This window comes from Ictidomys tridecemlineatus, chromosome 6 (assembly GCF_052094955.1).
Source record: "Ictidomys tridecemlineatus isolate mIctTri1 chromosome 6, mIctTri1.hap1, whole genome shotgun sequence".
Taxonomy (NCBI): Eukaryota; Metazoa; Chordata; class Mammalia; order Rodentia; family Sciuridae; genus Ictidomys; species Ictidomys tridecemlineatus.
In genome coordinates, this window is record NC_135482.1 from 171,879,497 (window position 1) to 171,896,557 (window position 17,061).

Consider the following 17,061-nt stretch of genomic DNA (forward strand, 5'->3'; position numbering starts at 1 on the left):
TCTGTGGCTCAGTTTCCCCTCTTCACAGATGAGGACAGTGCCTACCACAGAGGTTTGCTATAGGGATTAAATGAAATAATGGTAGCTGGCACATGAAATATTCCCACATAGAAATGAATAGAGCTGCTGTTCTTTCGTTCATCTTGCTTTCAGGAGTAGTGTGCTGCTCACAACCTCAATTGAACTCTATTTTCAAAAGAATGTAAAACATGAGCTTTGAGGATAACACTACTGAAGTTATTATATAATACTACTTCAGATCAAAGATAATTCTAAATTGTTAAAGATCCCTGAGGTCCCTGGAAACAACTCCCTAATTGTGTAGGCTGCAAAACTGGGACCCAGACTGATAATCAGCAGCCAAGCAAGGCAATGACCCCAAGGGTCCTGGTGATCAACCAGTGCTTTTGACATGGGCATATTAAAGGAGCGATAATTCTTGATTGTTGTTACTTACTTTTTTAAAATGGAGTTTCTACATAAAATAGCAGGTGCAAGTACCTAACCTCCTATTCTTGATCTTTGAGAAGGGTCTTTTGAGAAAATGCATACCTTTCACTCTGCTTGTGCTTCAGACTTTGAAAGACAATTTTTGTTCAAAGAGGAAGGAGGTTTAGGGACTTGGGTTCCTGAACAATCATGGAATTAAGATGACTAAACTCCCAGTTCTCCTGGGAGAGTCTCAATTTATACGTGTTACCTAGTGTCGCATCAGATTGGCACCCCTTTTTGCTCTCCAAAGCCATCCTACTTTACATGATGAATTTTATGTGTTCCTTACTTAAAATACAATTATAAGTGTAATTGGCCAGAGAAGCTACTGAGCTTCCAAGTCTCTTCCTTCTAGAACAAGAGGGGAAAAACCCTATTTCTTTTGTTCTTTAAAATAGAGGACTAAAGAGAAAGCATGTGAGCAGCCACAATCATCATAAATCAGTAAAAATCATATTTGCTACCATGTATCTACTACTTATTATGAGTGACAATCTGTGCTGTGTTTTTATATCCATTTTCTTACAACTCTATGAGGCAGGTATTGAATTTCCATTTACTAGTTACTAAAACTGAACACAGGATACAGCACAGCATATGATAGGAGTCAGAATTCGAACCTGGAACAGTCTAGCACTACTAATACTGAGTATCTCCTTTACATGGAGGGAAGGTGAGCACTCCAAAAGGTTTCCTTGAATACAGGGAAGCCTTTTCTAAAGTAAAGGGAAGAGCTCTCCTCTCTTTGGACTATAGTTTATGGTAAAATTGTGAAAGGCCTTTCCAAGGCCTCCTTAAAAGAGCTGAGAGTGTCTATGAATCCCACTTTAGTAGTATCTCGTAGGGAGCTGGTACACTCCTCCACTGTAGACTTCCTGCTGCCAGGTCCTGGTACGGGAAAGTGGAGAACCAACAAGGCTAGAAGTTTCCTTTGCAGCCAGCACAGAGCAAGCCCTGCTTCACATCTCACTCCACCCTCCCTTTACAGCTGCATCCCTTCCCTTGGGGCCATGAACATTGTTTGTTGTTTGTTTGTTTTTCCTGTGTCAGTGGAGTAATCCAACCATCTGAAAGAGAAATAGAAGGGAAGTGAGCAATTAAAGAAAAGCAATAGTAATTCAGATCATCTTATTTGGGGGTCTAACCTTAGGTGAATTGATTTCTCTCTCATGGCTCCTTCAGGATTTTGGATATATAGAACCGATTTTGGGGATGCAAAATGGTTTTGAGATATCTGTTCAAATTTAACTTCTAAAAAAAATCGTGTCGGAATAGAGCACCTTGTAGGTGTCTATTACTTAGCAAATCAGACTTTGGAAACAGCATGGGGCTGTGAGTTTAGAAATGGTTCAGGAGTTCTAGGAAACACCTATAGAAAACAATAAGAAGCATTCCATGGATTTATTGAACACCTTCTACCGTTGGATCATTAAAGCATATTTTCACTGTGAAATCACTAATGTTGTGTAAGTCTAGAATTCATGGAGTGATTTGTCTTCTAAAAGAGTTGACATGTCCTTGGCAGATGCTTTCAGATGCTATGGATTGATGCCACTCAGAATTCTTAGCTCAGGGATAAAAATCAAGTCGTAGCATGCATAAGATACATCAGAAGTCTAACATTCTGATATCAGGTAAGAAGTTAGTGAGGTTATTTAAACAATTTGTGTTTATATGCTGCCCATCTTTTAACGAAAATTCATTCCAATCCATTAAAAATGATCATTGAATCATCAAAAGTTTTTGTCCTCTGATAGACAAAAAAAAAAAAAAAAAAAAAAAAAGTAGTGTTCAGTTGTACCTAAAGAATATATTTGACTGAAAGCTGCAAACAAAATGTAACTTTTGGTCATCTCTGGGTCCTTCTGAAGTCCCTATGTGCAGAGTTTAAAAGGAGCACCAAGAGGGTGGCCAGGGGGACAAAGTGCTCTCCACGGCTCCACTTCATCTACCAGCACTACCAGGCTGGGAGTTGGGGGTGGGCATGCTGTTTCCTGACCTACCCTTTCCTCCAACCTTGGATGCCAAGATAAATTTTTCTATTCTGCAAATGGATTTCACATAAAATGGTTGAATAATGAAACTTATGAACAATCTAAGAGTATATAAGATCATCTGCCAATTTTACTTTTTAAACATTATTGTTATGATGTAATCAAATACAACTTAGCAGTGAACAGACTTTACAAGTTGTACCAATCATTTATGTAGTCCTGAAACATAGAGGAGGCTACAGGTGCAATTTATGAAGGACATTTGGCAGCAAATGTGCATTTTCTTTCATGTTTTTTTTCCACAATTTAACATTTATTAAACGGGATAATGACTAAGTAATACACATGTATCTATATATTGCATACATAATACATACACATATACATATATATACAGATATATATACACATATATATGAAAACATATTATTGTGTGTCTATGTATAAAGGCCAACATACACTTTTTTTTTTAATGGGTGGTACGCCTGGAGTAGATCTTATGAATAAGGAATGGGGGGTAATCTGTGATTTTGTTTACAAGACTCTGGCATTAGGCTCTAGCATTCATTTAAAACTTCCATTTATGTGCCATAAAAAAGAGGATGTCATGTGATTAAAATAAACCACTGAATCCTTTGGTAAATTGCATCAAGCATTATTCTGATGACAAAGAGAAAATAGGTGTGAGATTTTTCTAAATACTCAGAGGGTTAAATGCAATTAGTGGTATGGCTGAGGAATACAGCTGATATTATCAAGCATTATTTAATGTTATTTACAATTAAACACAGATATTTTAATAGGAATTAAATATATTTTTTAAGAATTTCAAAATAAGTCCATTGTATAAATTAAAAAGTAACAACTTGGTTCAGTGACACTTGTGGCCATTTGAAGTGATAGCTGGAATGTTCTAGAACTAATGCTGTGTTTATTTAGGTCTTGGGTTATCATTTCATTGATCATTATTCATTTTCATTGATGTTTAATACATTTTTAAAAGAAATTACACCTTTCTCATTGACTCTTTAGAAGAAATGAAAAAGCATTAGAATATAGTGCCTCATGGCATAGTGATCAATTCTCAGGAAAGCACTAAGATAAATGATTGGTTTTCCTCTGAAAGACATTTTTTTTTTCCTAGCAGAGTGAGACCTAAAAAATCAGAAGGCTGGAAAATGAGGTATATACCAGTAAAGAGAAATTGTTAAATTTGTTGATCATTTTACCAATATCATTTTAAAAAATATTTTTTAACAATACCTTTGTTTTATTTATTTTTATGTGGTGCTGAGGATTGAACCCAGTACCTTGCCCGTGCTTGGCAAGCAAGCGCTCTACCTCTGAGCCACAACCTCAGACCACCAATATCATTTTTCTACAAAGGCACCAAAAACTTTTGCTTCCCCTTTGATTCTAACCCCCGCCCTTGTTTTTGGCTTGAGGGATGGCATACATCTACTTTGTATTATACCTGAATGATTCAATTTGATACAAAGATATCTAGGTTAGAATATAGATATAGTGGAATGCATGCTAGAATATAAATAAAGTCAATACTATCCTCCTAGTGGTTTTCTGAATAAGATTCATGGTTACAATTGTAATTTATATCAACATGTAATAATAAAATTCTGGCAGGATGTTATAAATTAACTCAGAAGGCTCTGAGTAATACATCTAGTCAAAATAGTGCTGAATATTGGTGATCAATCAGCTCACTAGGCCTAGAATAAATTCTCCAGAGGAAGCAAGCAACAAGAATGGTATAGGAAATTACACAAGAACTGAAAAGAGCTGGGTACAGTGGCTCATACCTATAATCATAGAAACTGGGGAGGCTGAGGCAAGAGGATAGCAAGTTCAAAGCCAGCCTCATCAACTTAGCTAGGCCCTAAGCAATTTAGTGAGATCCTGATTCAAAATAAAAACTAAAAAGTGCTGGGGATGTGGTTCAGTGGTTAAGTGCCTCTTGGTTCAATCCCCAGTACCAAAAAAAAAAAAAAAAAAAAAACCACCAAAACTGAAGAGCTGATGTTTTATTAAAGCCTCAATGCCAAATATGCTATCTGTTCTTCGCTTGTATGTAAACTGCCTACAGTGTATTGATTATATGGATTAACTACAGATTGACACTGCCACTATCTATCAGCATTGTTGAGGGCCATTTACAAAATTCACATACTAAATGCAAAATGTTGATTCTATTATAATAACAAAAATTAGACTTCTTCAGCAACATTATGGTTAGGAATTCTTTTTTAAGTATTATTTTAATATTTTAATACCTTTATTTCACTTATTTATTTATAATGTGGTGCTGAGGATCGAACCCAGGGTCTCGCACATGCAAGGCGAGCACTCTACCACCAAGCCACAGCCACAGCCTGTCAGGAATTTGTTTATTGTGACCATTACCTAAAACTTTCATGATGGATGATTTTCTTTTTATTTCAAACCTAGTAAAAATGTATCCCCATAGCCTGGCACACTGGTGCATGTTTGTAATCCCAGTGGCTCAGGAGGCTGAGGCAGGAAGATCTCAGCCAGCCTTAACCAAAGCAAGGCGCTAAACAACTCAGTGAGACCCTGTCTCTAAATAAAATACAGAACAGGGCTGGGGATGTGGCTCAGTGGTCAACTACCCCTGAGTTCAATCCCTGGTATACGTCCCCCAAAAATGTATCACCATGATAGCATCTTTCCTTCTGTCCTTGCAACTATAATTTTTAACTATAAATTACTTTGTGCTCACCAGATATTATGAAACACTTAAACTTTGTCTCACAGCATGGTTCTTTGAATCTGGGAAGTGCTGATTTTTACATAGACCTTTAGTGAAATAAGAAAAATTTGATAGCTTATAATCATTCTATTCTAAAAATATAAAACTTCAATTAATCAAAATGTAAAATGTAACAAGTAGAACTATCATAGAGATTTGATTAAAATAAAATACAAATATACAAGGTTATTTCCCACCATCTTCAGTTTTCAGCCCAAAGCTTACAGCTGTATCCACATACACAGTGAGGCAGAGCAGCAAGCACTCTGATAGGGAATGTAGTGCTTCCTCAGTTATCAACAATAGGAGATCATCTCTCCATGCACTACTTACCTAGGAAGTAGGAAGACTAGGAAGAAGATATTCGAACTTTTAGAGAAGAAAGCCAAAATCATTCTCTTTTAAATATCTACCTGATTTTAACACTCTAGATAATTGTGGCTTTAATTTAGCATAATACTTGGGTCTTTTGAGAAATTAATGCCTGTCTTTGCCTTAACAGGAACATACTATATTTTTGAAAAATCACTAAAATTACTTATAATATTCAAATCCCCAGAACTTATGCTAGCCAAGGACCTTTGTGTAGGAAAGAGAGTACCAAGTAATTCTTGCTCTCCACTCATAAAATAGGGTGATTTATTGAACATTTCTCTGGACTGGACAGAGCACTGATTTCCACCACTATATAATAACACTGGGATGACAGGAACTTGGGATCTAACTTACAAAGACTGAAGTTTTTTTTGCTGTAATCTTGTTTTGTTTTCAAAAATGCAGGCTTATATGTCAAAGGGATTCATAAAGAATGCCAACTGAGTTGATCGTTGCCTAAGAAGATCTGAATCTCTCTACTTGGGTAACAACAGCAGTCAGACTAGGATAGGAGAGGTGTTAGAAAAGAAATTCCTTTCCTGCTTCTGCTGCATCATACACAGCCAGTGAGGTGTGAGAAGAGGTGAAGAACGATTAGGACATGATACTCAGTGTCTACTGAATGTACACAAGGAAAGCTCTTTCAGGTGGGCTGGGGTTGTAGCTCAGGGGTAGAGCGCTTGCCTAGCACATGTGAGGCACTGAGATCAATTCTCAGCACCACATTTAAATAAAATAAAGGTACATTGACAACTAAAATTGTATGTATATATATATATATATAGAGAGAGAGAGAGAGAGAGACTCTTTCATCATCTGGCTCTGTGAGGTAGACCATATCCAGGACTATGAAGAAGAAGGTAGAATTCCATAGACTTAGCTCTTTACAAAAGCCCTTCCTCTTTTTAATTTAATTTTTCCTTATATTTTACCTTTGTGATAATATATATTATAGTCTTATCACATCAGAGTGGGTTTAGGTTACTAGGGCATGTTGAAATACTGTTCCAAACACAATGTCACATGGTGGAGAGTGGATATGCTGAGTCTCTGTAGGCACCTCGGAAGGCAAAAATCAGTATGCAGTGGAGCAGCAGGCCAGTGGCCAGTGTGGAATAAATACCAGCAAATTAACTTTTCCCTAGCCTATAAAGGAAATCTTTCCTAAGGGCTAGGAAAGGGAGAGTGGTAGGAAAGGGGCTTGAAAGCTGGCCAAAAGAAGGTCTCAGGGGCCCCATTAAAACAAGCAGACGGTCAGGAGTGTCTGAGGATGCAAAGAAATAAGGGAAGCTGGGATTTGGTGGCTAATGAGCCAGGGACCAAGGGAGCAGGAATTTGCAATTTGGATCAGCAACTGCTTTGCTGGGTCATTCCAGGAAACTCACTTCATTTTTCTATTTCTCTGGCACTTTGCCTTTAAAACAAGCTACTCAAACTTACCCCATGGGACAGCTTTGAGAAACAGATAATAAAAGCAAGCTTGAAGACTTTTGCAAATATGCAAAAATTACATAAATGTGAAATAATAACAAGGTCTGTTGGCACAGACTATTGTAAGTTATATCAGATTCCATGCAAGGCTTTCATTTGCCTTTGACATGCATTTTATTTCTTTTGTATTCATAAACCAAATGATAGCAACCTTGAATTACCTATCTAAAAGATTTTTGCAAACTTTCTGAGATTGTTGCCACATTAGAAGGAAATTAAAGATTTACAACACAAGATAGTGTTTCTGATAGAATGAGGCCAGGGAGAGAGACAATGAAACAGTATTGATTTTTTGCCCAGCTATTCCTTGGCTCTTGAGAGCTTAGTAAATGGTGTGAAAATGCAGTATTTTTTTCTGTTCACTTTATATTCTTACCCACTTAAAGGTATCAGTTTATAGAGTGTATGCTTATGTCAAAGAATGCCATACAGTGCCCCACATTATCTTCATATATATAACTTAGCAAATTTAAAATAGATTTAACCTAAAAATCATAGTGTTTTCCTAGAACACATGCATATTTGTTTTTAGACGTTAAGAAAATGAAAGCCCAATTAAGATTATCACAAACCAGTTTCAACACTTATGTTAAGGCCAAACCACAAATTTGGCTCCATCTGGAAATCTCTAAAAAATAAGTTGGTATATTAAAATAATAATAATAACTTCTGACTGGCAGCCTTAGTTTCACTTCTAAAAAGACAACATGTAAGAGCAGCTCTTGGTACTTTCATTGTTAGTTTAAACAGATATCTGTTCCACAACATTTGAAATAAAAGTTTCCAGTAAATTCCAGTTAAACTGTTGAGTATATTTATTGATTTACAAATGAGCAGATATTGTTGTTGCTTTATCAATGAAGCACAGTTAGAGATGAAATCAGCACTTCTAGATATAAAGTCTTTTTTATGGTGGTGTTTGGCTGGTGAAGTCATTGCAGTCTGTCTTGGAGGAGTTGACGGGGACCTAGTAGAGAATCCACAGCTTTCAGAAGTAGAGTTGCCCAATTAAATGACTTAACTCCAGGCTCCTGCCTACCCAGGCAGTCTTAATCTCAACAAAGCTAGGAAGCTGCTGGTGACCCTCTTGTTAAAAGGGCCTACACTAATCATAATTGCATAATAGATATTACATATTCACTATTTGCACTGAGCAAGTATCATCTCACATAATCCTCACTACCCAGTTTACAGAGAATGAAACTCAGAATTGGAATTTAGGTGAAGAGTTATGCAGCATTTCCAGCATCAGACGTAAGCAGGAGACTCATACTAGATATGAACGCAGATCTGTCTGATTCAGTGGTCTCTGTGCATTCCCTATGAAGTAGCACTGACCTGGGGGAAATGGATATACACCCATGCAGTGGTGTCTCCATGTAACCATGGAGGTGTAGGCAAAAAAAGAGTTAATTAGGTGCACTGTCGTCTTCTTAGCTTTCTGACTTCAGTTCTCCAAAGAGTCTTGATGTCTCTACAGTGTTTCTTTGCACAGAATGGGTTGAGTTTTGCCAAATCTTTACTCTGATTATGAGATTCAGGACTTTGACTTGGTAAGTGAAACTAGAGTTAGTTACCTTAATGCCAATTAGAACAGATAGATTCATTTCAATATAATTCTGAGAAAAAGAGAAAGGACCTGTTCTAACTCAAACTTCATACCTCAAATTGAACTTCAAAATTGCTCAGAAGACTTTTTTTCTTACCTGGAATGGGAAAAATGACTGGGAGAAAAGCAAATGGGCCATTATTAATGAACAGTTTCATTAGTACCATGTACAAAGGAGAAAAAATAAAGGAAGTTGCATCTGTAGTTCAGTTTCTGGAATAAATAATAGGAAAATATTTTGTGTGTGTGTGTGTGTGAGAGAGAGAGAGAGAGAGAAGAGAGAGAGAGAGAGAGAGAGAGAGAGAGAGAGAGAGAGAGAGAGAGAGAGAGAGAGAGAATATGCATGCTGGGGTTGTGGCTCAGTGGTAGAGTGCTTGCCTAGCATATGTGAGGTACTGGGTTTGATTCTCAGCACCACATAAAAATAAATGTCCATCAACAATTAATAAAATATTTTTAAAAGAGAGAATACAGTAACATAAAATATGTTTTCACTCAGATTTGTTTCCTTGTGAAGGAAAAACTACTGTCTTAGGAACTAGCTGAAAAGTAAACAAAATAAATCTCAGTAGACTTACCCTATAGTGCTAAGAATCACTTGAATCACTTAAAGATCCATTTCTTTGCTATGGTTATTTTTATTTAAGAACAGACAGAGGCCCACTGTGGAACCCTGGAGGTTGGGCCACAAATAACACAAACACATATACAGGAAGGTCCAAGCTAATAGCAGGTTTTGAGCTCTCACATTCAGAAGGGACCACTGTAAATCCTCTCCACCTTTTGACCTTGACTACACTTATGAAAAACGGCAGCTTAAGTCTTTTGGTCCTTAGGTAGAAAAGAACATAATCCATGTGTTATACTAGAGGCACCTATCAGCAAGTAGATGGATGAATCCTACCTGCATTTTGAGAACAGATACCTAACAACCCCTAGCATAATGCTTTACACATACATATAATAAATAATGCTTTATCATGAAAGAATAAGTACCCTTTATAATCATTAAAATTCAATAATTACACCACTTAAAAAGAAATAACAAACTGCTTTCTAGATTTAAGCAGAAAAATATGATGAAATGTTACCATTTATGACAAAAAGGGTAGTATAATGAAAATAGAAAACAGATCAATATTAAAGAAGGTTGTATCAGACTTATTCCATTTCTCTTTATCAAACTAATTTTGTGATTGTGTTTTTCAAAGTGTAATGAATAAATAGAAAATACAATGGAAAGTATAGACTTCTCAACATGGGGTTAAATACATGTAAGCCTCTACATCCCAGATTTGCCACTCTCAGTTGGGTCATATGTTGAACTAAAATATATTCTTTCATTTAATAATGATGACACTAAGACTGGTGGTATCTAAAGTCACTTGCAAAGATGAAGAAAGAGAGAGGGTGACATATTTTGGGGGTTGATTTCACAGAGTAAGCAAAGGTTGTATTATTCTGCTGATAGAAAAATACTTCACTACTGATTCTAAGTGGGAGTGTCTTATAATAATAGCTTCTCTTTTGAGCTGTTAGAAATAGCTTTATTTTCCTTTTGCTTTCTCCAGGTGTTTTCTCAAATATTGGAGATTAATTTTATTCATTGGTCATTTGTACCTTATTGTGTTTTCTGTAATCATATGTGTGTAGAGCTAAAAGTCTATGAGAGAATAGAATATTTCATTGGAAGATGGCAGTGAGTTTTGTGGGACTGAAGGAAAACAAGATTTATCTAGTGGAGGGAATGAAAGGATTAGGAAAACTTCTATCCTTAAACAAATTTTTTATTTGTGCCTTTCTCCTTCTCTGTCTTTAGAATAATCTCATGTCCTTCTGAGATAGTTATAGTTTAAACACAGACAATTCTAAGAGCCTCCCATTTGAAATTTTCATGCTTACATTCTACAAGTAACAAAATGTAAGCCTAAATCAGAATAGAAAATTTTTAAAGAGATTTTTTTTAATGACCATGAAAGCCATATATATTTAAGATTTCTTCGGTACCCTTAGGTAAATGAAGTCATCTTCAAAGAATTAAAATAATTCCTAAATGTGTCCTTAAACACTATTATCAATTTTCTGCCTAAGACCAGACATCCAGGTTTATACTAACTTTTTAGAGTAACTATAGATTATACTTGTAGCTAAGGACAGTCTTGTTATCTCTGTAAAGATGATTTCTTATCACTCTTTCAAACATGAGGCAGCTAAACCATCTTAGCTTCCATCAGTCCTCTGCTCACTCCCATGCCCAGGCTTGCTCCTACTCAGTTTTCAGAGATGGAGCTCTGCTCTGCTCTGCTCTGCCCCTCCAAAGGGAAGGGCCAAGCCTCATCCAGAAAAAGAAACAGAGAAAGCAACAGAGCAGCCGTGACCGCCCTCAGGATGGGCAGTGCCCACCTCACCTCCCAATTGTGCCAACATGCCCCAGGCAAGCAGGGTGACAGCCTGCTTGCAGGAATTTCGACAGCCTGCACTTGCTCTTGTGTGGAAGGAAATAGCACATTCAAGCACTTAAGCCACTAAGCATATCACGAGAGCAGGCAGCTGTAGTGAGGCAGGAAGAACTAGTTGGTCATGTGTGTCCCATCTCTGACACTTGACTAGGCAGCTGACCTTGGGCAAGTTGCCTTGGACTAAACTAAATTGTCCATGACTAATCTAGACAAATTGTCGTCGAGATAGAAACTTTATCCAGCTCTCCAGTTATTTACATCCAAATAATGAGACTCACTTAGTATTTGATAGACATGATTGTGCAACTATTGCACCAGCTTTAGGAGATTTGGGAGGGAATAAAAGCTGTATCCAAGTGTCCCTTTGTCCCCTTTTTCTTATTGAGTATGTGTATGTGTATGTATATATTCAGTTCTGGGGAAGATGTTGGTGATTTAGAGATGAGTAAGACCACTGCTGACTTTAAGGTTTGATGATATGGGTAGAAAAAAAACCTTCAACTATTCACCACACTCTGTTTTAAGCAGTGATGCAGATGATACAGATGATACAGATTCAGGGTGGATTCGACTACTGAAAAACAGGAAGTCAGAGCCTCACTCTGCCTGCATCAGGGACCATGGGTGTCAAGGATTGCTCACAAACACTTATGAAATATTTTCCAACAAGACATGGATCAGTTCCTTCATTGTTATTGTCGATTAGTACTCCATTATATGAATATGCCACAATTTGTTTATCCATTCCCCTATTGAAGGATATTTGGGTTGTCTCTAGGTTGGGTTGCTTGGGGTTTTTTCTGGGTCCTAAGGCTTATGAATAAAGCAGCTATGACATTCTTGAAGAAGTTATTTTTTTGGTAATTAAAAAAATTTAGTTGATAAAAAAGGCACATGTTTATGGGATACCATGTGATGTTTCAATACATATATATTGCTTAATATTCAAATCATTGTAAATCTGTCTCCTCATTTTGTCATATGAATAAGTCTTTAAGGCACACACTATCATTTCTATGAGTGGATCTGCTGAGAGGTGAGATACATGCATCATCATAAAGACCTGCCAAACTTTCCAGAATGGATAGATTGCATTCTACTTTCCCCAACCATGAGGAGAGCTCCAGCTGTTCTATGGATTCACCAAAATTTGGAGTACTGTGCTATCAGTCTTCCTTTAAAAATTAGCCATCTAGTTGGTGTGAAATGTTATCTCAGTTTCTTTAATTGCATTTCCCTAATAATTAATGGCATTGGGCATTTTTTTTCAATGAGTTTGTTGATGATTCTTATAGCTTCTAGTAAAAAGTGTATTTTTGACCGAGCATGGTGGTGCAAACCTGTAATTCCAGCTGCTCAGGAGGTTAAAACAGGAGGACTGCAAGTTTGAGAAAGCCCCAGCAATTCATTGACATCCTAAGCAACTTAGCCAGAGCCTCTCTCAAAAGAAAAAAAGCTAGTGATATGGCTCAGTGGTAAACATCTCTGGGTTCAATCCCTGGTACCCACCAGCCACCTGAAAAAGAGTGTATTTTCAAAACATTTGCATGTTTTTAAAATTTATTTGCTTATCTTTTTATTAAATGGATGGATGGATGGATAGATATACAATTAAAGAAGTTTATGTATATGCACATAAACCAATATTTTTTCCCAGTCTGTGGCTTTCCTTTTCGTTTTACTAACAAATTCTTTCCAAAAGCAGACCTTTTAATTTTTACATTGATTAGGTCCAAAGTATTCATATTTCATGTTTAGGGCTTTTTGTGTCTTTTCCAGGCAAATTTTACCTATTTCAAAGTTGTAGAATTGTTCTCTTTCTTTTCTAGAAGATTTATGGTTTGGATTTTTAGGTTGAGGTCCCAATGTTTGTGGACGGTATGGCATATTAGAACTTACATTTTTTAAAAAAATCTGCATTACATTTAATTTTCAAGGTGTTCACTGCTAGCTGTTGATTTTTGTATATGTTCTTGTATTCTCAACCTTGCTAAATTCACTTTTAAGTTCTAGTAACATTTTCATAGATTTATTAGGACTTTCTACATAAATAATCATGTAATCTGTGAATAAAGACAGCTTTACTCAAAGTTTTCTATATTTATAGTTTTTATTTCTTTTTCTTGCTTTCCTGCAATGTCTGTGACCTCTACTACTTTATGAAATAGAATGATATGAACACAATTCTGTCTTGCCACAATTTTAGGGGTGGGGAATGTTCAATATCTTATCATTAAGCAAAATGATAACTGCATATTTTTTTTAAAGAGAGAGAGAGGGAATTTTAATATTTATTTTTTTTAGTTTTCGGCGGACACAACATCTTTGTTGGTATGTGGTGCTGAGGATCGAACCCAGGCTGTATGCATGCCAGGTGAGCGCGCTACCACTTGAGCCACATCCCCAGCCCATAACTGCATATTTTTTGTTAAACACATTTTATCAGATTAAAGTGCATTTTTAGTCTTAGTTTTTTTATTTCTAATCATAAAAGGGCATTGGATATTGTTGGTGCCCTTTTTTTGCCCTTGTTTTCTGATTTTTTTTCAAATATAAATATGATTTATGTGATTACAAATTACATGATTCTCTTCTGTTATTCTCTTCGTGTGGTAAATAAAAATTTAGATCTAAATATAATCGTACTGATTGCATTCCTGTCTGGAATAAAATTCATTTGTTCAGTATATTATTATTCTTTTCATATGTTATTGGAACAATTTACCTTGTTAATGATTCAGATTTTATTTCTATGCTCATGAGAATTTTTGGTCTTGTTTTAAAGTCTTTTGTCAGGATTTTGTAACAGTGATCTCATGGCCTTATAAATGAATTATGAAGTACTTTCTTTTCCTTTATTTTCTGACAAAGTTTATGTAGAATTGGTGGTTTGTTTTCTTAAATGTTTGACAGAAACTTCCATGGAAACCATCTGAGTCTGCAGTTTTCTTAGCTGAAAGATTTTGAATTCTAAATTCAATTCCTTTAATATATTTCATCTTCTCACATTTTTAATTGCTCTTTGAGTCTGTTTTGGTAAAAGGAGTTTTTTTTTTTTTAAAAAAAAGTCCATTTTATCTAAGTTTTTAAATCTATTGAAATAAATTTTTATCGTTTTTTATTATTCTTGGATATATAACAATTTTTTTAAAAAAAAATTTTAGTTGTTGATGGACACAATATCTTTATTTATTTATTTTTATGTGGTGCTGAGGATCAAACTCAGTGCCTTGCACATGTGAGGAAGGCACTTTAACACTGAGCTACAGCCCCAGCCCTGACAACATTCTTATTGCTGATATTAACTTATATTGTCTATCTTTGTTTGCTGAGTACTTACCAATTTTATTTTTCTTTAAAAAGTCCCCAATGTTTGGCTTTGTTAATTTCCTTTATTACTAACACATTTTCTACTTAGTTTGACCCTTTTTAAAAAATTTCCTTTCTTCTACTTGGTTTAGATTTAGTTTATCCTTCTTTCTCTAACTTCTCAGGATAGAAGCTTAGCTTCTTGTTATTTTACCCTTTTATTCCAATATAAACATTTAAATTTGTAAATCTCCCTCTGAATACTTCAGCCACATCTCACAAATTTTGGCACCATATGTTTCCATTATCATCTAACTCCAAATATTTTCTAAGATTTCTAATATTTCCCTTATATTTATTCTTTGGCTCTAGGTTAATGTGCTTTTAATTTCCAGCTATTTGGGAACATTTTTAGATATTGGTATTATAGTTCATATTTATGTTTTATTACATATGCTGCATTTGTTATATACTATGCTTTATTGATTTATAGATATTTTATTTATTTCAAATTTAATCTTACTCTAAGATATTTGTTGTTGCTTCTGTTTGGCAGTATTGGCGATTGAACCCAGGTTCTTGCACATTCTAGGCAAGCACTCTACCCTGAGCTATATCCCAAGCCCTTATCAGGTTAAAATTACTTAAAATACATTAAATACATGATTTATCTTGGTGAATGCAGAACATACACTTGAAAGGAATATGTTTTCCACATTGTTGGATGTATTATTCTGTAAGTCTCAACAAGGTCATTTGAATTGATAGTATTTTTCAAATTTGCTATATACCCAACTATTTATGTGTATATGTTTATTTGTTGTATAAATTACAAAATGAGTTGTATGATTCTTGTTGACATCATATAGTTTAAACAGTTTTTTATCTCAACTCTTCTTCTAATTGGAAAGTCTATCAAATGTGTATATAGTAATTATTGATATAATTGGGTTCAAATCTATCTTCTTATTACTTGTTTTACATTTGTTCTATTTATTTTTGTTTATTTGCTTGTTTTTCTCTATTTTCTTGCTTCTGTTCTTTTTTTAAAATCAAACATATTTAATATTCCCTTTTATTTTCTCTATTGCTTTTTTTCTATACCATATCATTTTTAGTGAATAGTCTACAAATTATAATACTGTAGTCTTAACTTATAAAAATAACTTCACATTAATTTAAAATTAAGTTAATTCTGTTAATAAAAGTAAAATCTATGTGATGCCACTTTACTTAAGAAAGCATATTTGGGCTGGGGATGTGGCTCAAGCGGTAGCGCGCTCGCCTGGCATGCGTGCGGCCCGGGTTCGATCCTCAGCACCACATACAAAGATGTTGTGTCTGCCGAGAACTAAAAAATAAATATTAAAAATTCTCTCTCTCTCTCTCTCTCCTCTCTCACTCTCTCTTTAAAAAAAAAAGAAAGCATATTTATATTTACCTACTCTATTTTTGGGTTAGGTTATCATATTTTCATATCCATGTTTATGCATATTATAACCCAATTTACTATTTTTAAACAGTCATTTTTAGTAAGAAATTAAGAGATAGAAGAAAATGTTTTATAGTTACCTATATACTTGTAATCTCCATTTCTCTTCATTCCTTCCTCTAGGTCCAAATTTCCATCTGCCATTATTTCTTTGCAGGCTAAAGAACTTCTGTTAGTATTTATTTTAAGCAGGTCTGCTGGCAACATATTCTCAGCTTTTGTTTCTCTGAATATCTCTATTTTACCTTCTTTTCAAAGGATATCACTGGATGTAAAATCCTAGGATGACATTCTTTTTTTTTTTTTTTTTTTTTTTTTTAGTTTTTAGAGGTGTAATTTTATTATCTTCTTGTCCATTATTTTTAAGAAAAGGGTACCAGAAATTTGTATCACTATTACTCTCTGTGGAAGCCTCTTTGTACCAATGTAATATTTTCCTGGCTGTTTTCAGTATTTTCCTTATATTCGACTTCCAGCTATTTGCTCTTGTGCATCTAGGTGTCATTTTCTTTGTGTTTATTCCCTGTACTTTATTGAGTTTCTCAAATCTGTACCTTGATGTTTTCACTAAATTTGAGAAATTTGTGATAAATATTTCTTCATTTTTTTCCCTCCTTTGTTCTACCTCTCTCCTCTCCTTCTAGGATTTATATTACATGTATGTGAGGGAGCCAGACAGACTCCTGTGGGTCCCTGAAGTCCTGTTCATGTGTTCCATCATTTTTCTCTTTTTCATGTTGGATAGTTTATATGGATTTGTCTTCATGGATTTTATATGGATTTGTCTTTCGTTTGCAATCTACAATTTGTCTTGAAATCCATTTGACAGATTTTTCTTTTCAAAAAACTTTCAGTTTTAGAATTTCCATTTTTAATCATTTTTATTTTCAGTTGATATTCCTTGTCTGTTGACTCTTTAGTTCCACGTTTTCCCTTAAGTTCTTGGACATCTTTATATTATGTGGTTTAAAGTTCTAACTTCCTAATCCCAATATCTAGGTAACCTCTAGGTCTCTCTTGACTATCTTTTTCATGTAGAGTAACTGATAGTATAT

At 35.1% G+C, this 17,061-nt stretch overlaps 1 protein-coding gene across 3 annotated transcripts in view; it reads left to right on the forward strand.

Annotated features, from left to right (window-relative positions):
- Stard13 (StAR related lipid transfer domain containing 13) overlaps nt 1-17,061 on the forward strand; it is a 473,503-nt gene that overhangs the window by 37,071 nt on the left and 419,371 nt on the right. Inside the window, exon 2 of one of the 3 annotated variants that reach the window (XM_078016123.1) lies at nt 13,510-13,579. The exons of the other annotated variants lie outside the window; for them this stretch is intronic. The gene's annotated coding sequence lies outside the window, so the exon portion shown is untranslated. The remainder of the gene's footprint in view (nt 1-13,509; nt 13,580-17,061) is intronic. 3 annotated transcript variants of the gene reach the window in all.